The sequence below is a fragment of the Neltuma alba genome, unplaced genomic scaffold (assembly GCF_004799145.2).
Source record: "Neltuma alba isolate B1F8T4 unplaced genomic scaffold, ASM479914v2 tig00010837_pilon, whole genome shotgun sequence".
Lineage (NCBI taxonomy): Eukaryota > Viridiplantae > Streptophyta > Magnoliopsida > Fabales > Fabaceae > Neltuma > Neltuma alba.
Genome location: NW_021635637.1, coordinates 187288 through 210537, shown reverse-complemented (window position 1 = coordinate 210537; position 23250 = coordinate 187288). Strand labels below are relative to the sequence as shown.

The 23250-nt window shown below is 35.0% G+C and overlaps 1 pseudogene; it reads right to left on the bottom strand.

Moving 5' to 3' along the window:
- Positions 1-19210: 19210 nt before the first annotated feature.
- LOC114759392 (axial regulator YABBY 3-like) lies at positions 19211-22070 on the bottom strand (annotated as a pseudogene).
- Between the last annotated feature and the right edge of the window lie 1180 nt (positions 22071-23250).

Below are 23250 nucleotides of genomic sequence, written 5' to 3'. Positions count from 1 at the left end.
CAAACTGTAGCCCATGCACTCAAAGTAACACTGGCCTTGATTTCATCAACTGATAAAAATGTTCACAAAAATAAATTAGTAATGTATATAGAGAAATATTAGGGGGAACAAGAAATGATGAATGTAACAATGATAATGATGATGATGATGATACACCATATCCGTCTGAGTCATACTTTCTTCTTTCTTTCTTTTTTTTCTTTTTTTTTTTTTTTTTGGTGATACAAGAGGGAAACAGAAACTCAAACTAGAACTCTACGAGATACAAGTGACCTCATTTAAATCATCATTGTAAATTTGCCTCACACTCATCAGGGGAGTATGCCATATTCAAGCATGTCTTTAAAGAGGCGAACAGGTGCATGGACTCTTTAGCGAAGATGGCATGGCAGATTGAGCATGTTTGAAGTATGCCATATAAAAAAAAGGGCAAATTTCACTGTAGGACCGCAGAAGACAATTAATTTCAAATAGCCCCCAAAACTTTCTGAAATTTCACTGCAGGACCAAGGGGGCAAACTGATATTAATTCCACAAAGAAAATGACCCTATTGCCCTGCATGTGAACAAGTATGGGAGAACCCATTTGCAAGTGAGGTTAGATAATTTACAACATGCATGAATATATTTACAATTAAAATTAGTCCATTTACATATTATCTTCTTCACCTGAAGAATGTGTCTGAGTGAACAAGTGTGGGACAGCCCATTTGCAAGTGAGACTAGACAATTTGCAACATATATATATTTATTTACAACTGGAATTAGTCCATTTGCATGTCACTTCGTTCACTTGAAAAAGGTCTCCGTGAGTAAACAAGTGTGGGAGCGCCCATTTGCAAGTGGAATTAGTCAATTTGCAACATACATACATTTATTTACAATTAGAATTAGTCCATTTACATATCACCTCATTCACCTGAAAAAGGTGCCTGTGAGTGAATAAGTGTGAGAGAACTCATTTGCAAGTGGGACTAGTCAATTTGCAACATACATACCTTTATTTACAACTGAAATTAGTTCATTTACATGTCACCCTGCAATAAGTATTATGAGGGACAATAACGTCATTTTCTTTGTGAAATTAATATCAGTTTGCCCCCTTGGTCCTGCAGTGAAGTTTTAGAAAGTTTTGGGAGCTCTTTGAAATTAATTGTCTTCTGCGGTCCTACAGTGAAATTTTCCCTAAAAAAAATGTCTTGAAAGACATGTTTGAAGTTCAGTTCCCATTCTCTATACACGAGTTCTTGAAACTGGTACATCATCCGAGGACAGCCATCAATTCTTTCTCCCTCGTGAATTTGTTTTATTAACTCAGCTGCATCACTTTCCACTTCTATCTTCCTAAAGCCCATACTCCACCACAGCTTCAGTCCTTCCACTATGCCTCTCAGTTCCACCAATTGCATATCACAATCGTCAATCTGCTTCGTAAATCCTCTTAGCCATTCTCCTTCATTTCCATGGATGACCCCTCCACATCCTGTTCCGTGAAGTTTCATTCCATCAGTATTCAATTTGCAGCATCCTCGATTTAATTCTTAAGATTTCTTCTCTCACTTCCATGTGTGGTCCTTTCCATTTTCTCCCATACGCTATGAGATGATTTCTAATTGTCCATTCTGGTTTCCATGGCAAAACGAAGTTTGGATCATGAACTCTTGCATTTCTCCATTTCCAAATAAACCAACAACTTACGACAAAGTGTTCAGGTCAGAATAATTCCTCTTCAGTTTCTCCTTTGTACAAGAGATTTTGATGCAACCAGCTGCTCCAATTACTCTCAAAGAAATTATTTCTTTAGTTCCTATCCACGACTTTCATCCAGACTTTATTTGCACAGTAGCAGTCTCTCAGGACATGTAATATGTTGATATAAGATTTAGTTTGCAATTCATTGAGTAGGTTTTATATTAAGAATAGGAGGTAATACCATTTTACTGTCTTATTCTTTGTCACATTTTATATGGTCACAATTGATGTGAAGCACATTGTTTCACATGATTAAATATTGAGGTTTTACAAGCAAGATCAAATTGAACATCTCAATTAACTCTCACATTTATCAAAAGAGGGAAGGAATAGTAAAATGATACAAACAGTTATAATCCTCCTGAAGGCAGGGATTGTAATTAGAGTTTCTTTTCTTTTTTTTTTTCAAAAAAAAAAGAAAGGTCATAAGACACAGAGCATGAAAAAGTAAGAGAAAATAGTTTTTAAATAAAGAAATATCTTTCAATTCAGAGATCTTCAATAATTTGATGTGGTGTTTGATTAAATTTGTATGTGTCGCTTGATAATTCTTGTCAATAAGAAGTAATTGGCTTCTCTTATGAGATTCAACAGTAAGTAAAGCAATCAGTTTTGTGAATTCATGCTATTAAATGTGCCAAGTTCTAATACCTAGCGAGCGACCATGTTACATTTTTTTCAGGCATAGATATGCTTTTACTGGGAGAAATTCTACTGGAGGCAAATTGATAAATCTCTATTTTAATATATTATTTAATATCTTTTTGAGAATTTTTATTAATTAAAGTGGGATAATTTGCATTTATTTTGGGTATTTTGAATTAAAGATTGATTGCATTAAAATGGAGTTAAAAAGAAATATTTTATCATATTTTTAGATTTGCTCTTAAATGGGTGGTTTTGGGATTTTGTGATATTATATGATTTCAAAGAAGAAAAAAAGGAAATTAGAAAAGCCGGAAGAAAGGGGAAAAAATAAAATAAAATAAAAGGAAAATTAGTAAAAAAAATTCTGTTTCAAATTTTAATTGGCTAGAAAGACCTGATTTGTGCAAGTGCAAGTATAATCCGTGAGTGCAATATATCATCTGGTGTGTGCAATTGCACACAACGAATGATATGTTGCACTCAGCGAATGATATATTGCACTCACAGATCATATTTGTACTTGTACAATTTCATGTCTTTTTGGTCAATTAAAATTTCAAACATAAATTTTTTACCAATTTTTTCTAAAATAAAATAATTTTTTTTATGAAAAAAACGAGAGGCACGCCGTTTCGGTTTTAAAAGCAATAGGTCATATTATATTATATATGGATTGAATCGTGCAGGGAGGCGGCAGCACCAATCATCACGTTTTTCGACTCTCATTCATTCATCTTTTTTTTCCCCCTCTTCCATCAACCATAAGCCGCCACCTCCGTCTCAGATCCCCATATCATCCGCGACCCCATCTTCCAGATCCACCAACATCATCGTCTCCTATGGCTGCTGAATTTTTGGGACATGTTGTGACTGGGTTTAAAGCTATGATAGGCTAAATTTGCCGTGCGTAACTTGAGCTTGGGGTTATAAACGAGAGTTTAATTCTAGTTTTTAGTTTAGACTATTTTATTGATGATTTCTAGTTTGATATCTGTTATATTTGGTTTAGAACTAGCACTTACTGGTTGTAATTCTTGGTTTAGATTAGAATTGTTAAGATTTGGATTGGTATTTAAAAGTTTGAGTAGTTAGTTTATACATATATTTATGTTTATGTCTTTGTTAATTTATTGTTAATATGACTTTTATGCGAGTTACTCTTCTGGTTCTTAATATAGGACCCAATTGTTGAGTTAGTTTTGGTCCTAAATATAAGACCCATTTTTCATATTTATCACTTTTCTCTAAATTACCCCTATGGATACTCCCCAACTATAATTAAGTAGAAGAGGGAGAAGGGGTATTAAGAGAGATGATTATGGAGTTTTAGGAAAAACGTGTCACATTTCTTATAATTAACTAACTTACATAACTTCCTTAATCTAATCAAATTAGTTAAATTGGTCTTATATTAAGGACTAGAGGAGTATATAAAGATTATGCTTGAACTGAATTTAACAAGTAATTAATATTCTAGTTGAGCATTAATTTAAAAAGAATAAATTTTCTAAACCGATCATAATCACTTGAGTTACTTCTATATCATTAAACAAACTAAAATAGTCATTGATTCATTTCTAAAGAGTATTCTCATCATTGATTTCTTAAAATTCAAATTTGTATTTTTCACTCTCTCTTTATTATAAATATAAAAAAAAAATAGTTTAGATCTATTTATTTATTTTCATAATCAATTTTACAAAAAGAAAAATCCATTTTCAAGCCCCTCCCTTTTAATGCTTTTGCTACTTAATTAACTTGAAAATTAATAAAAGACTGTTCAAGAGATAGGACCCGAGTTTGTGTTTTACTAAATAATATGGTTTTATTTTTACTTTCCCCCCAAAGTGACTAAAAAAGTTTAAATCAAGTTACAGAACAAAAAGAAAGGATAGAACTGATCAAGAGGGGTTCGTTATAACGAAAGAAATTAATCCCTCACAACATGACTAATTACGATTGAAATATCTATTGGGAAAATATTTAATACTCAATAGTGTTTCGAACATGATTGCCTCTAACGTGAGGATATACGTGCATAGGAACAAAAAAAAAAGAAGGATAAAACTGGAAAAGGAAATTTTAGATTTGGGCCTTCTTTCATGAAAGAAGACAGGCCCAGTATGAGAATGAAATGGCCTTGGGGCTATACCTACAGTACCCTTACGCCCATATGAAAAATAACCCCCTGGTTCGAGTGGTTTTCTCAATGCAAAGGAGTGAAACCTAAACTCGTGAAACTCACAGGAGAGCACAAAGATGCACAGTTCAAAGTTCAAGCCAATGGAAGACTTTCTGGCCCAATAATATTAAACACCTCTTTCAAAATATCTTTCTAAGTCTGAGATTGTGAGTTTAATCTTCTAAGAGTATAATAGGGGTGCGAGTTATTTTCAATTTTTCATTAGGTGAAAGATGACATTAAAAAAATAATAATAATAATACAGGGTTTCGGCCTTCTGGTTTAAAAAGAAAATTAAACATTGAAGTATTAAACACATCTATTTATATTAATATAATAGTCCTTATAGCCTAGTGGTACAAAAATTTTCTTACAAGTAGAAAACTGCAAATTCGATCCCATTTTGTAATCTCAAGCCGCCAGTACCTCTACTTCTAAATCCAAAAAAGAAGTGTGGTTGCCAATGATAAACAATGGTGGTGATTGGGATGGTGGAGAATAGAGGTTTTAATGTGTCTCTTTCTGATGCTTTGTAATGCCCTTCATAATACTCTGAATTTTTAAATTTTTTTTCATTTCTTTTGATTTTTAGATTCTACATAAAATGAATAACATTTTGATATTTTTTAGAAATAAAATTATGCAGTTTTATTTTTAAATAAATTTTTAACCAAAAAAAACTGCACAATTTTAAGGAATTTTTATTTAAAAAATCATTAAAAAATTAAATATGCATCATTTTTTGCCCATAAAATATTAAAATGTTACTCATTTTACCTCAAATTTAATGATTGGAAAAAAACAAGAAAAAATATTTTAAAGGTAGGGGCCTTAAAAAAAACGTTAGGAAGTGGTATGGTGGAGAACCCAAATTAACCCTTAACAAATAAGGAAGACACTGATCAGTAATAGAGTTGGATGGTGGTTGGTGGCCAATGACGACGGCGAAGGATGATGGTTAGGGACGGCGGGCTGTGGTTGAGGAGGAATTATGAGAAGAAGGGAATATTTTTTTTTTTAAAAGCAAATATTTCATTGATGTAATCATCTTTCATCCCAATTTTATAAGTAGAAAATTGTAATAAAGCTTTACAATTACATTTTAGGGTTAATTAATCCGCAAGTCCTTATAGTTTTAACGAATTTTAAGTCAGGTCTCTATAGTTTTTTTTCTTTTTATTAGGTCCTTATACTTTTACCTTTTTTTAATTAGGTCCTTGTATTTATTTTTCTTTTAATTAAGTCCTTATAATTTCACTAAATTTTTAATTAGGTCCATGTAGTTTTAATTTTTATTTATTAATTAAATATAAGCTTAATTAAATAGATTAATACTGAAATATAAAATATTAATAATTAAATTAAATTAATAATTATGTAATAAAAAAGTAATAGAATTAATTAATTCAGGAAAATTTTTTAGAACAATTAATTTTTTTGTTGAAAAAATTAAAATCATTATAATAATTCAATATCTTTAGAATATTATTGTTTATAAACTAATAGTAAATAATATATACTATTTTATGTTTATATAATAGTACTATTAGAATTTATAAAATAAAGAATAAAAAATTCAGGAACTTAATTAAAAATAGAGTGAACTTATAAGGACTTGATAAAAAGAAAAATAAATATAAGGACCTAATTAAAAACAGGTAAAAGTATAAGGACCTGATAAAAAGAAAAAAAACTATAAAAACCTGATTCAAAATTAATTGAAATTATAAAGAGCTGTGAATTAATTATCCCTACATTTTAACATAACACATTGCTAACTGCTACATAAAAAAGCATCTAAAAGTGCGTGCTTAATGTGATAAATAAAAGCCTTCACATTAACCAAAAAAAAAAGCTTTTACTTTACATAACACGTGCATGCAACAAAATGGACTGTTAGTACTATATAGTTATAGGAATAATAGTTTTATAATGAAAAATGATTTGTAATTTAATTGTAAATTAATTTCATATCTTAATTAATATTGTTTTTTTAAGTGTGTGTTTTGATATAGTCAGTTATATTATTTAAATATTTTCAATAGTAAATATCATCTAAGAATTAATGAAAAATTATACCAAGTTCATTGTTTGATATAAGGCCATATAAATATATATATATATATATATATATATATTAAAGTACTGCTAGGGGCAGTGGCGATCAGCAACAAAGTTAAAATTTATAAAAATCAACTTCTTTCGTTTAACTTACTCCCTTTTTACTTTCTATTTTTTGTACTTAAAATATTTTACCACTTACTTTTTGCATTGAAGTCACTATATTATAAAACTCTTAATGGCTAATATTGGTCCGTGGAGCCAATTGTCCTATGGATTAATTATTCCATTTGTAGGATAATTACGCATTATGTATGATAAAATTAGTCACACAAAATTTCTTACCTTTTTTTTTCCCAAGTGGACTCATGCGATTGGATGAAACGACCTAATTTAATTTCATAGTCCTTGCCTTCTAATTATATGTTTCATGATCAAATAATCGATAGCATAGATAGAAATCAAGAGAAGAGAACTGCCTCTTCTAACTAAAAAAAAAAAACAAAGAAGACAGACTCCCACAAGAATGAAATATAATGAATAAAACTCATACAAGGTATAGCAAGATTATCATTGAAGATCAATATTATAAGATTAACAATTTTTATTTGATAATAAGGGATTGAAATATCACTTCTGGTCCTTATTATAAGAGCAAGTTTAATATTTAATTTGATTTTAAATATAATATTCCAATCCATTTTGTCTCTTATATTTATCTATTTTTTAAAAATTAAAGTAGCCCTTATAGTAGTTTCACATATTTAAAGTTTCATCAAATGGTAGTTCTAGCTAATACACATGTGACATGACTAATAAGGGTATTTAGAGAAGATAACACCTATTTATTACAAATAAATAATTTAATAATCTTTACCAATCTACTCAAATTAACTAACTAACTCTTATATTAAAGACAATAGGTAATATTAAACATAAAATTAGATGTTGCTTTATTGTTCTTTTTTTAAAAAAAATCTAGCTAATGGGACCATCATGAGAAGTTGATCTGGCAATTATGTAGACCAGAATGCCATGTGCTGATAATTAGAAAGATAATTATTGCCAATAATTTTATAATATCGTGGTATGAAAACACTTTTGTAAACAAGAAGTCGTAGGTTTGCCCCTTTAAATTCAATTTAGAAAAAAAAAAAAACAGAAAGAATTGGTGAAATGTGGGTTTGAAGGATTAGAGGATGAATGTAATAGCAGCAAAGTGCGGATCTTGTCTGAGAAAGATTCTGCAGGCGAATGAACAAATCTCTTATGGGTCTTTTCCGCATCTTTAGGCTTTGTTCTTCATTTGGGTCCCTTCCTCCATTCCCATTACGTAATCCTTTTCTTCACCACACATTTCTTCATTATTTAATCTTTGTTGCAAATTCCACTCATAACCTTAAAATCCAATCATAGGTTAAGGTGTGAATTTGTCACAGAAATTTTCATTCAAGAGCGCTGGGCACCCAAAAATTTTAAGCACAATTTTGCCTCTTATTGTTAAAATATTAATATTGATTGTTAAAATAGTGATATTAATCATTAATATTTTTAATGATGTAGGACAAAATTGCTGCAATTTTAAATTTTCATGGCAAATTTGCATACAAAAAACTTTCAGGTATCCAGCGCTTTAGCGTGAAAACTTCTTAAGCAAATTTACACTTTAACCCATCTAACTATATATCTCTACAATATATATCAACCAATTTGAAGCGTCCAAGGCAGAACAAGCGAGTACTGTTCGATTCCCAATCACATAATAACATGAACCATCTTCTCCACATTGCGACATGAATATAATTAATATACCATGATTTTTTTTTTTTTGATGTAATGACGAAACGGGAAACACTACAAGAAATTGTAAAAGTAGCAGCGGAACCTTTCTAGCGGTTAAAGAAAACCGCTAGAAATTTCAGATATTTCTAGCGGTTCCTACAAAAACCGCTGCAAAATACAGACGGTTTGACCATTAAATGCACATTTCTAGCGGTTACCCCCTAACCGCTAGAAAATTAGAGCTAGAAAACCCCCCGGGCTTTGGCGGGAACTTGGCGCCAAATTTGTAGCGTTTACTTTCTAGCGGTTCAGGCTAATAAACCGCTAGACACTGAAAAATTCTAGCGGTTGATGCATGAAGCGCTAGAAATTTTTTTCATTCCCCGAGGAGTTTAGAAATTTCTAGCGGTTCACGGCCGAACCGCTAGAGATTTCTAGCGGTTCGGCCGCGAACCGCTAGAAAGTCTGGCGGTTCAAGGCCGAACCGCCAGACTTTCTAGCGGTTCGCGGCCGAACCGCTAGAAATCTCTAGCGGTTCGGCCGTGAACCGCTAGAAATTCCCAACGGTCATATGACCGTTGGGAATTTCTAGCGGTTATGACCGTTGGGAATTTCTAGCGGTTAGGCACAAAACCGCTAGAAATTTCTAGCGGTTTTGTGCCTAACCGCTAGAAAGTTTCGGTCTATATATACCCCCCCCACACTCTCACTTCTTCAATCGTTCTGGAAGCGAAGCTCTGCTGAATTTTCTTCACAAACATATTTGAGTTCTGATTCAGTTGCAGATCCTTATTTTCAGGTAAAAATAGTAATTTATTGATAAATAATTTTTATTTTATGTTTTATTTTATTAATTTTATTATGTTATAGCTTATAAATTAATTTTTTTTATTTCATTTATAAATAATTACTATTTGTTGTTATTAGGATGCCTCGTCGACATGGGAAAGACCCAGTTGATCCTGAGAGAGCTGGACCCAGTGAGGTTCATCATGATGCTGATGAGCCATTTCCCAGCATTCATGACTACGATTGAGCGAGGAGGATATCCTCAGTTTTATGGAGCAGGATGGTATTGAGCGGACTGAGGAGGCTCATTTTACTGGGGATGAGCAACCCCATGCTGATGCTGCTGACGAGGAGGAGGAGGAGGAGGAGCAGCAGGATCAGGGGAATGAGTATCCCCAGGCTGCACAGCGTCCTGCTCCGAGACGTCAGGCTGGTTATGAGGTGGAATTTGTCGGTAAGTATTTATTTTAACTTTTTAAAGTTTTGATCAGTATTTAATTTATATAGAAATTATATTAATTTATTGATATATAATTTATTTCTTAATTAAATTTTGTAGACACTGAGGGGAACAGGTCCTATCGGAGGCTGACAGCCAGAGAGCTGTCTATGATGACGGGCGGACGAGTGGTTGTGCCGCTCAATGAGTTGGGCCAACCGACGAAGAAAGGTGGCCAGTTGTACAACAAGTACGTGCGCCTCCTTGGTCAGCAGTGGACGCTGTTCCCCATCTACGTGCAGGACTGGAAGAAGATCACCTCAGACAAGAAGCAGCAAGGCTGGGAAATAATGAAGGTAATATAAAATTGTTATTTATAATTTTTTTAATTTAAATAAATGATTATATATTTTGTTTTCAAATAATTTAATTGTTTGATTATAATTTTTTATTTATTTAATTTGTTTGTTATTTATAATATTTTTAAAAGTAGTTAAATGAATATATATTTTTAATTTAAATTATTTAAAAGTAGTTAAATGAAAATAATTTGTTATTGATTTCATTAATTTATTACTTATAATAATTTTAAATTTAGTTGAGTAAAAATATTTTTTTATTTAAATTACTTAATTGTTTAATTATTATTAAACTTTGATTAATTTATATTTTATTTATAATATTGTTAAATTAGTTAAAAACTAATTATTTGTTTTTAATTATTGAAATTGCTTAATTATTTGTTTATAATTTGTTATTTAGTTAATTTATTATTTTAATCATAGAGTAAATTTATTCTGGGGGAGGAGTTGAGGGCTGACACGATCAAGAGGCTGGGGATGGCATGGAAGAACAGGAGGGCCGACCTGTGGAGGGAGAAGAAAGGTGACGGGACGAGGCCCCTCCAGGAGATACTGGCAGATGTACCTGGTGGAGTCCCGGACCAAGACTGGTCCACTTACGTCTATTTTAGGATGACGGCTGACCAGATGGTATGATAATATTGTATTAATTATAATTTCTTTATTTTTTATCCGACTTGACTCATTTAATTTAATTTTTTTACATTTTGCTTCAGGCTCTTTCTAGGAGAAATGCTAGGAGCGTCAGGCATCAGACGATACGTCATAGGGCTGGATCCAGGAGCTTTGCGATCACTTATGACGAGATTGTGAGTACTTGAAATAAATTTATTAAATATGTAGATGTATTTAATTTGTAACTAATTATTTCTTTGATTTCATTTACAGATAGAAAAGACGCAGCAGGAGCGGGGATACACGCCCACTTATGGCGAGATGTGGCCGATGGTGTATAGACCCCGAGACGGGCGTGCGTCGGATGAGGTTGAGGAGATAGCGGTAAGTAATAAATTAAATATTAATATAATATCACAGTGTAGATATCATTATATTATAATTAACTTCTTTATATTAATTTTGGTAGGCACGGATGACTCAGGTCGATTCCGAGTTGCGTGAGTCTCAGGGGTCTGCCTTGGATCCCACCGCCTCACTTTTAGCGGGTCTTGGCCGGCCGCAGCACCCTGGTCGAGTTAGCGGGCTTGGACTTGGACCTACACCGACTAGGCTGCCCCGCTCAAGTGGCGCTGGCCCTTCATATACTGCTGGGAGCTCTCATGCGAGTGCGAAGCGGCCGGGTTCCTCATCTTCAGAGGAATTGCGAGAGGAGCTCAGACAAGAGTTCGAGGCCAGGATCGTGGAGCGTGATCGTCAGTTCCAGGAGCGTGATCGTCAGCTCCAGACGCAGCTTGACCAGCTCTTGGCAGCTGCTACGGCTCTGCGTCATGTGGTGGTCAGTATAGCTCCAAACATCTCGGTTCCTGACATCCCCGACCTACACATGCCACCAGTCCCGCCCCTACCCCGCCATCCGCCAGTCCAGTCCCAGCAGGTTGAGCGGCCTGCCCACCGTCAGCCGGAGGATTCAGCAGAGGATGATCCCGATGATGCTGCTTCTGCCCCCCACCCATGATTTGCTTTCATTGTATCGGATTTTATTAGAATCTTAATTTTACGGTTTTATATATTATTTAGATATTTATCTAAATTTTATATTTATTTGTTTCCTTTATTGATTTATTTCTATAATTTTATTTATGTCAAGTACTAATTAATATTGAAATATTTATTTATTTATTACAACATCAACATTACAATTTATTAAACACGTTAAACATATTAATTACTCGAAATAATTCTATAATCATTTATTAATTTAATAAATATTTTTAAAACTGTAGAATTTTCTAGCGGTTCTGGTGAACCGCTAGAAAATTTAGAATTTTCTAGCGGTTCACGTGAACCGCTAGAAAATTCTAAATTTTCTAGCGGTTCACCAGAACCGCTAGAAAATTCTCAAATTTGACCGAATTTTCTAGCGGTTATAAAACCGCTAGAAAATTCAAAACAGATGGAGAGAAAATTCCCGTTAAACCGCTAGAAATTTCTATCGGTTTGTAACCGATATTTAGAATTTCTAGCGGTTAATAACCGCTGGAAATTGAAATTTTCCGTTAAAACCGCTACAAATTTGTAGCGGTTTTGTAACCGCTACAAAAAAATGACCGTTCCTCCACCCTCCTTTATAAGCTGAAGCACTTCAACTGAATTTCATTTTAACTTCTCTTTGAGCTCTGTGGCATATTTTCACGAAATTTGAGCATTATTAGTCATGGATAGGTCGTGGATCAACTTGCACCGGTCGACTCCGCAATACTTGGCTGGTCTAAACTATTTCTTGGATTTTGCTTTCGCCAATGCTGCCGTAAATGGTAAGATTCAGTGTCCCTGTCCTAAATGTAATTTCAAAAAGTGGCATCCCAAAGATATTGTTAGGGAACATTTAATCTTTAAGCCTTTTCCGCGAGAGTACGTATTTTGGCAACTACATGGGGAACGGCTAGATATGGGTGCTGAGTCAGTGCCAGTAGTTTCACGGATGGGAGTTCGAGTGGATGAGGCCGATGCCGTGAATGATGCTGTGCGTGATGCTTTTGGTGTTCACGAAAGCTCGAATCCCAACGAAGATGAAGTAGAGGGACCTCAACCGGAGTTTCTAAGAAACGAAACTGCTCGGGAATTTTTTGACCTCATGACCGAAGCTGACAAGCCTCTTTATTCTGGGTGTACAAAGTATTCGAAGTTGTCATTCTTGGTGAGGCTGTATCACATCAAATGCTTGTGCGGTATGACTGACAAGGCGATGTCTATGTTGCTGGAGTTACTGGGAGATGCTTTCCCCCAAGCTGAATTCCCTCCGTCTTTTTACGAAGCAAAAAAGATTATTAACAAGCTTGGCTTGAACTATAAGAAGATAGATGCATGCCCAAACGACTGTATGCTATACTGGGGAGATGATGCCAACAAAGAGATTTGTACGAGATGCAAGACGTCACGCTATAAGTCGGTACGAAAGGGCAAGAAGCAAAAGAAGAAACCGGCCAAAATTCTCAGGTACAAATTATTACAGCGTGTTACTTGTTCCGTCTCTAAAAATATTCGGTATTTTAAATTTTTAATATATTATTTTCTTAGATACTTTCCTTTGAAACCACGGTTGCAAAGAATGTATATGTCATCAAAAATGGCTCAGCACATGAGGTGGCACGCGACTGAGGAAAACCTAGATGGTAGGTTAAGGCACCCACGAGACTCGGAGGCGTGGAAAGCGTTTGATGCGAAATTTCCAGACTTTGCCAATGATCCTAGAAATGTACGTCTTGCATTGGCAACCGATGGTTTTAATCCCTTCGGAAACATGAGCACAAGTTACAGTATCTGGCCGGTGGTGTTAATTCCATACAATCTACCACCTTGGATGTGCATGAAGCAGAGCTCCTTTTTGCTTTCCATGATCATTCCTGGCAAGAAAGCACCAGGAAATGATATTGACGTATACCTGCAACCGTTGATACACGAATTGCTCGACCTATGGACGAATGGTGTTGAGGCATATGACTCACATGACAAGCAACTATTCAATCTCCGTGCAGCCTTGATGTGGACAATAAGTGATTTTCCCGGTTTGGGAACTTTGTCTGGCTGGAATGTGCATACTGGGTTGGCCTGTCCTGAGTGCAATTTTGATTCTGTGCCATGTCGCCTTCCACACAGTCGCAAGTGGTGCTTCATAGGACATCGACGGTTCCTTGATTCCAAGCACAGACTTAGATTGCAACGGATTCGCTTCGATGGGAAACAGGAGAAGAGAGATCCTCCTGTTACTTTGTCTGGTATGGATATTTTGCGGCAGTTAGAAGATGTTCATATCGAGTTTGGTAAGAGTGTGGATCCCGAACGATTGGGACGACGATCTCGTGGGACATCTGATACGCAACCTATGCAATGGCGGAAGAGAAGCATATTTTTCACTCTTCCTTATTGGGAATCTAATTTGCTACGACACAGTTTGGATGTTATGCACATTGAAAAAAATGTGTGCGATAATGTGCTATATACGTTGCTCAATGAAGCTGGAAAGTCCAAAGACCATCTCGCAGCTAGAAAAGATTTACGGGCCTGGGGAATTCGTGAAGAGGCTTGGCCTGATGAAAACGACAAGTTTCAGCCAGCTAAATTCACCTTGACAAAGCAGAACAAGGATATCTTCCTCTCGACGTTGAAGAACATAAAAGTACCAGATGGATATTCTAGCAACATCTCAAGGTGTATCGATCTGCAGGCTCGAAAGGTTACTGGGTTGAAAAGTCATGACTCTCATGTTCTTATGCAACAGTTACTTCCATTGGCCTTGAAAAACACACTTCCTTCTGATGTATCGGTGGTTTTGGTAGAATTATGTTCATTTTTCAAGAAGTTGTGTGCGAAGGTCTTGGTAGCGGAAGAGCTTGATCAGCTGCAAAATAAAATTATTCTTACACTTTGTCACTTGGAGATGATATTTCCTCCATCATTCTTTACTGTTATGGTTCACTTGACTGTCCACCTTGTTCGAGAAGCAAAGGTTGCTGGCCCAGTTCACTATCGATGGATGTACCCTATAGAGAGGTACTAGATTATCTTTTATTCCCACCTCTTTAAATTTCACATTGTTCTTTCATTTACTCGTAATTATTAATGCAATTTTAACTTACAGGTACTTGGGAAAATTAAAATCATATGTTAGGAATAAGGCATGGCCTGAGGGGTCAATAGCAGAAGGTTATTCCGGAGATGAGGTCCTAACTTTCTGTTCGAGGTACTTTGATGACATGGAGACATCTTTTAACCGCCCGCGTCGCGTAGATGATTCTCCTCCCGGTCCTTCCACGTCAACTTTATTTCCTCCTGTTGGGAAACCAGTTGGAGGATATGAATTCTTCAGACTCACTCCTACAGAGAAACTCCAGGCACACAGACACGTTTTGATAAATTGCAGCCAAGTTGAACCCTTCATGCAGTAAGTATATATATCATATAAGCTCACTAGCTTTTACACTTTATATTTGTTTCTTATTGACTCTTCTAACAAATTACACTTTACTATAGTGAGTTTAGGAGTTATCTCAGGCGTCAGCTACGGGGCCGTGCGCGTTCTGCTGACATTGATAAAAGAGTCCACAAAGAGTTTCCCAGTTGGTTTACACGTCGAATACGTAATGACAACAGCCCATACACAGATGAATTCAGAGCTCTTTCTCTCGGTCCGTTAGACCATGCACGGAGGTTTACCGCGTACAATGTCAACGGCTTCAAGTTCTGTACGGTTGCACGTGATCAGGGATTGCTCACACAAAACTCTGGAGTTTGCGGGACATTCGGAACGAGATGTTATGCTAGCAGTAGTGATGGCGATATGCGCTTTGGAGGCGTCACTTACTATGGAAAGCTAATTGACATTATTGAGTTGACTTACCAGCTTTTCACCGTGACACTGTTCAAATGCTCCTGGGCAAATACGACAACTTCACGGGGACTCGCTACTGACCATTTGGGCATCACCTCAGTCAATTTCTCAAGACTTATTCATACGGGGGCATCTGAAGATGATGAGCCATATATCCTTGCTTCTGAGGCACACCAAATTTACTATGTCGAGGACGAGAAACATAAAGACTGGAATATGGTCGTTCACCTCAAGCCACGGGATCTTTACGATATGGGTGATGGTGACATTATTTACGACAGTGAACCCTTCCAACCCTCGAATTTTGAAGACTTCTTTCCTCAAGGAGATGATAATTTGCCACTTATCAGGTACACGTCTTTTCTTAAATTATTTAAATAATTAACTACTAATTACTAATTTTTTCCAAATACAACATAAATTTAACAAATTTTTTTAAAATATGTCCTTTCAGGCCGGATGATGATGGAGAGTAGCAGCATCCAAAATAAATTATTTAACAAATTTTTCGTCCATAAATACATATGTATAAATTAAAATTCGTAAAATTTTTTTAAAATAAAAAATTTTCATTTGTAGCGGTTATTAACCGCTACAAATTTTTCCACGAAATTGTAATTTGTAGCGGTTATTAACCGCTACAAATTACAATTTCGTGAAATTGTAATTTGTAGCGGTTAATAACCGCTACAAATTACAATATCGTGAAAAATTTGTAGCGGTTATGAACCGCTACAAAATACATACCTGTAAATTAAAATTCGTTCAGATTTTAAAAATAAAAAATACTAACTTTCTAGCGGTTAATAACCGCTACATATGTAACCGCTACTAATTACTAGCGCTTTTATATACGCTAGAAAATGAATAACAGCTACAAAATGTTATAAACGCTACAAAAACACCGCTACAAATGTGTCGCTGATCTCTATAAATACCATATCTTCTCTACATTCATTTACTCCATCTCTTTCCTTCCTCTCCTATTCTTCTTCATAATTCTCTCTTTTTTTCTTACTATCTCATATTGTGATTTTTTTCTCTTTACTCTATGGTAAGTGAATTTTATTTTATAATTCATTGTATCTTTTATTTGTTTTTATTTAAAATTTACTAACATATTTATTTCTCCTTTCCTTTCAGATTTTTCTTCTCCACATTTGTCATGCCCTCCTCAACTGATTCAAATACTCATCAACTTAATACTATAGGTTCAATATTCCAAAATATATCATCTTCAATTCAACTATCTTATTAAATATTCAATTAAATTATCTTGTTAGATTAAATTCACTTCTTTTAACACATTCATAATTTAATTACATATTTTTTATTACAAAATTTGAATATATAAAATGTAACATATAACTAATTATACAAATTAACAAAAATTCTTCAAATAATTTATTTAATGGTTTTTAAAATTATAATATGAAAAACCATAAATTTTTTTTTCTGGCACGGTAAACATTTCTAGCGGTTCAGAACCGCTAGAAATATTTCGTCAAATTTAAATTTCGCGCCAAACTTTCTAGCGGTTAAGAACCGCTAGAAAATTTTCCCGCCATTCTAAAAATTCAATTGGTGTGAAAATTTAATTTCCCAAAATTTCTAGCGGTTCTATAACCGCTAGTAATTTTCGCGCGCTACTGAAATTATTTAATTCCCGTTTAGCAGGTTTCTAGCGGTTACAAAACCGCTAGAAATTTTTTCCGGGGAAACTTTTCTAGCGGTTATAAAACCGCTAGAAACGTTTCCCCGGAAAAAATTTCTAGCGGTTTTGTAACCGCTAGTAATGTGTCTCCTTCAGATAATTTCTAGCGGTTCGTAACCGCTAGAAATGTTCTATCGTTTTGACCATGATGTGTAGCGGTTGAGATAACCGCTAGAAATTTTTTCTAACACCTGTTTTTCTAGCGGTTTCGTTAACCGCTACAAATGTTATTTGTAGCGGTTAAAACCGCTAGAAATGTAACACCATAACCGCTAGAATTAACATTTTTTTTGTAGTGAAAAGAAAAGTTTAGTCCTAGAACCCATTATCAAACTATAGAATGAGCGTGATGTTTTACAAGTTTATTTTTCAAGGTTATTATGTATTGTGTCATCTTTGTTAAATCAAATTAAATTGTCTTATTTTTTTATTCTTAACATCTATGTCATTCATCTTAGATTCGACAGGATATTAGGATGTGAACAATAAGAACATAGGTTTCCATTTGTTTGTAGTTTGACGTGACAAGCAATATTATAACTTTATAAGATATAATTTTATATAAATTTAATAATATAAAATTACATGCTATTATTTATAAGTTATAAATATACAAATTGTTAATGATCTTGAAACTTAGTGGCTCGAAAGCTCCTCAGTAATGAGAGGTAATAGGATCAAATCTACTTCTAACCTCTCATTAATACTCACCCCTCTAAATTAAAAAAAAAATAGTACAAATTCTTTTTCTAAACTCTATGCAATGCACAAAACTCACTCTAGTTTATTCCAGAAAGCTTTTTGTTTTTTTTTCCAAATGCAGTTATGCCAAAAAAAATATCTTTAATTATTATTAGTTAGTAACCTATATATAATGAGCAAGAAATAATTAGTTCACTTCTCATCTCATACTTAAACACTCCGCAAATTTCAAGGGAATCACACTAGTTATAAAAGCCTTTCATTTTTATTCAAGGAAAATACATTGTCAAGTGACATAGCTAGCTAGGCATATTCCTCAACAATTAGGGCATTGACTTTTGGAAGTAATTGCTGGGAAGAGGACAGATGAAGTCAATTCATCAGGAGACAAAACTTGTCCTCCCTCTATGATAGACCCTATGAAGTTTATTTGAATTCACATTTTCCTTTCGTTGGTGATACTACAGCTTCTTTGGAGATCAGATCACATTGTTCAACCTTTTTTTTTTCAAAGAAGATAAAGAACATATATTCAATAAAATAAAACATAGCTTTCAGCAAAAGAAGGGACATGAGTCATATACATTTGTTCGCCTATTTCTATCAATTGATGTGTGTTTTCACCTAATTTTAAGCTCACTGTTTTCCACACGAACACAAGGATTTTCACACTTGAATTTTTAAGATTCAAGATAACTTTATTCTTCTTAGCTTGACATATATTGTATTTATTGCACAAAGCAAAAATACTCTTAGCTTCAAGATTTAATTTCTTATTTCTTCCAACAAGCTGTTAGTTGAGATGATAAGTAGTCTCACCCTGTCTTATCCCTCCGTAAGGAGAAGAGCACAACTTCTAATTTCAGGAAGTGTACTTATTAGGAAGACTTTAATACTCTCGGCGTAATAAAAATTATTCTCAAATTTAGTGATTTGATAATACTTCAAGTTATGCCTAAAAAAAGATTTGTTGTTTCTCATGCCTGAACTGCAACATTGACATCTATGAAAATTAAACTAAATGACTCTTTTGTATTGCTTCAACTCTAAAGAAATACTTAAACGTAATAAACATTCACACATTCTCCTTAAGTAAAAGACTCTAATTTCTTGGCCCATTCAGAATCCAATTCACAGCAAATGAAAGACTAGTTAATATAGACTCATTCTGATGATTAGACCTTGAAAACTTTTCCCCAAAAAATTAAAAAATCTATAATCAACGTGCGTCGTGCAAGCGAAATAAAAGAGGAAAATAAAGACGCAAGATGGCTAATCATGAACTGAATAGTTAATTAGCTGGGAAAATTCAGGGACAAAGATAGTTCTCTGCTAATAATTACCAAGCTAGCTACATGCACATTCCATAAGCACTAACGATATATAGTATCATAGTCATTGGTTATCCACATCAGATAGATCATGAGCTTCACCATCAGATAGTAGAGTTGTAGATTAATAGGGAGGAACCCCGAGATTTGCTGAAGAGATGAAAAGGCCATCTTTTTTCATGCGAACTTCGTCGTCGTCTCCTTCCTGAAAAAGACATAAGAGACTCAGATATCAAAGTCAGGCTGCCATAAAAATGCATTATTGTGTCTGCAACAAAGTGCAGGAAGAAGAGGGGTGCATAATAATTTACCTGCTGGCGCACATTTGTCTTCTTCACAGTCTGATCAGGCATGAGACCATAGTGTATGTGAGGGAAGTGGGCCCACTGACACATTATATACACACAATACAAACACACCGGTCAGTCACTGTAGTACACACAATAAGAAACCCTAATCAACTACAAAATTGCTCATTCTCCCTTCCAATTTCAACTTTATATATCAGACATTCAACTCTATCGCTTTGCTAACCACATTATTAACTAGGTGGCTAGTTAGCTACTACTTGGTTATAGTTTATAAATAGAGGAGAAGAACGACCATGTAATCTATATGCTTTTGGATTCGATTTCCCGTAAAATCTTGAAAATTGATAGTTATAGTTAGAGTTTCATTTCTGTAAGATGGTATATAAGGTAACTAGTATTGCAATGGATTTGAAAAAAAAAATGAAGCTTTCTTGGTCTGGAAAAGATGGCGGATCTATAGATTTGGATGACACTAGTCAATGAGCAACTTTTTTATTAAAAAAAAGACAAATATAAACTGATCTTATTTCTATGAGCCAAATGACGGGTCATTATGTACTGCTGAAGCTTGTGATATAATAATAAACTATTGCATTGGAATGAGAATGTAAAGGAAAGTAAGAAGACCTAAATAAAATATTAGAACCCTAGGAGTTTTTACATTTATTTATTTGTTAGCGTATCTTGCTAGGCAGGGTCATAGGGATCATACATTCTTGGCAGCTGCGCTGAAGGCTTCTCTGTGGGTTATATCAGGATTTGCAGACTTGATGCGTTGGATCTCGTCCCTGCAGATGTATATATGTGGACCATCCAAATTTGCTTCAGCTTAAATGTATACACAAACAGTGACGAATCCATACAAAGTTCTTAATTAAGGTTAAAGTAGGATTTATTAGAAGATATTTAAGGGAGAGAGGGAGGGAGGGAGGGAGATAAGTAATACTTACTTGATGAAGCGATTGTAGGCAGATGGGACTCTCTGCCTCTTCTCAGGGGCTGCAAATGAAAGATCCAAACACACATCAGATTCATTTTCCTTGACCTCTAGTTGCAACCTTATTCTAATCTTTATTTTTTTTTTTTCCTACCATCATCTCATCATTATTGCTTTCTGCCCAAAAGGGAAACAATTAATTTGTCCACTGATACTGTTATTATGGGTTTCAAGCTCACTACTGAACTTGTTGAGGGGAATCCGGGCTCTCTCTCTCTCTCTCTCTCTACATCATCATCATACAATTATTCCCCTTCCCCTCTCGGGTTCACTCACTAGAAACCCCTAAAACAACAACTTATTCCTCCAATCTGTATTCTACAAAGATATTGGAACTGTCAAAAATGGAAGCAAAATTTACAGAGTGTTGTGCTTTGCATATAAAGATACACGTCCCATTATAGTTAATTAAGGTGAGCTGGGCAATATATTCCTGTGTTCTTACCGATTTAGGTTTGATGCTTTTCTTTAGAGGGAGTATGCATCTATACACTATTTAGAAGCGAGTGAGGGTTTGTTGATGACTATTGATAGCAATTGGACCAGAAGACATTCAATATGACTCATTTCACTAACTCAGACCTGGTAAATTTATTAAATGACAAAGAAACGAAAACCTGCAGGGAGAGAAAAACCTGATGAGATGAAATGTGCAGACAAGGGAGAAATTAATCTTACGTCTATTTACGAGGGGTGGGCGTGGAAGCTCTTCAGCTGCCGCAACCCTAGGAGCAGGAGGCACAGAGAAGTAGTGATTTGATTGGAGTTTGGCATCTCCTCCTGCCATATAAAAACCAGCAATCAGAAGAAGGCGTGGCGATTAGGGTTACTTAATTATCACATCTTTCTCTATCTATATCTCTATTCATATATATTTCTCCATTGATTGATACATGTTTATATATATATATATATATATATCAATGAGGAAGAATTCAAAATGAGATATATATGCACACGTAAATACCAGGAGGTTAAGAGACGACGGAGGAGGAGAGAAGAAAGAGTTGGAGAGGTGAAATTGATTTGCTGATGGCAGAAGCAATCCTCTCATGTTCACGATCACTGGAAGAAGGTTGGTGCAATGCCCACATCTCACGGTCACTGTCTTGAACAAGCTCGTGCAAGGAACACTCACCTGAAATATAATTCATCAGCAAAAATATAAAAGAGAAGGCACTTCATTCAGTAATAACACTTGATTAGAGGGAGAGAGAGAGGATAGGAAAAGCAATGTAGGAAAAAGAGTAAAGAGAAACCCTAAAGGGTGAAAGTGGGAATTGGGGAAGAAAATGAGGAATCTCATACAGCGAGGACAGTGTCACAAAGGTTGCAGTGGACATAACAAAGCTGGTCTGAAGGAGGGAAGTGGGTCAGCTGAGATAAGGTAGAGGCAGCAGTAGTAGAAGAGGATGACATCTCTTTGAGTATCTCCTTTTTTTTTCCTCTTTATCTTATAATAAAAATTAAAAAACCTTCGATGATTGATGGATTGGTCTCTCTCCTTGATTGATAGATTGACAGCTTACCACCCCGCACAAACAAACTTGAACCCACCGTCCCCCCTTGGGATATACAGATAAATAGATAGATTGATAGATAAAGCCCTTCTTTTTGATGATGAGGTTGGTTCAGTCTTCAGGAAGACTTTCAAAGCAGCGTGAGAGGGAACGAAAGAGAAAGAGACGCTGAGAGGTATAAAGCCACACCCACAAACACACAGAGACAGACACACCCTATTTATTCAGTCTCTGTTCATTCGATGAACATGATGTGAGTTTTTGTGTGTGTGTGTTTTATATACACATGTATATCAGTATATGTATATGTGTCATGTGTATATATGCATATGTGTCGTGTATATATGCAGGGCATGCACATCCACATACAATGTCATAGAAATATGTGTGGTTGGCATTCCCGATATGTGTATGGCGTGTAGAGAGAGAGAGAGGAGAGAGAGGCGAGAGAGATGTGGGGAGAGAAGCAAAGGAAAGGGACGTGTGCATGGACTGGTGAAATAGCTTTCACCCTCACCTGTTTTTGTTCAGCAGTTAAAAGTGGAGGGCTGTACTGTGGAGAGTGATCTCAATATATATATTGTACAATATTCAATTACATTTAACCCATCGTATGGTTATATAAAATAAGAGAAGGAATACTTGTGAAGTTCAGGAACATACTTGATTTGGCAAATTGTTATCGAATTTATTATGCTGTTGGGTATGTATCAAAATTCAACATTGCATGTTCCTCCTCCGCCTGCGTTGGGCTAGCTAGATGTAGTTCAGTCTTTACCGAGAGCAAGTAAAACTAGAGGAAGAGAAGCTCCATGATATAACATATGATATGGATGATGATTTGAAATCAAGTACGAACAGTACATTAACAGTATTATAAATAAATAAAGAAAAGCTTCTCATTGTGATTTGACTACTCCACCATATGGCTGGCCCTACACTACTGGCTAAACTGATACCGATTCATCGAGACGGTGGCAAAAAAGAAGGAAAAATCACAGTGATCGATGGCAGACTGGCTATAGCTAGCCAGCCCGCCAGCCTCTCTGATGGATCTATTTGGTTGCTGCTGCCTGCTTTGTACTTGTGATGAGACTGTTTCTTTTAGGCGTGCGTAAGCCCATTTGATTTGGTTAGAATCTTTTCCTTTCGCT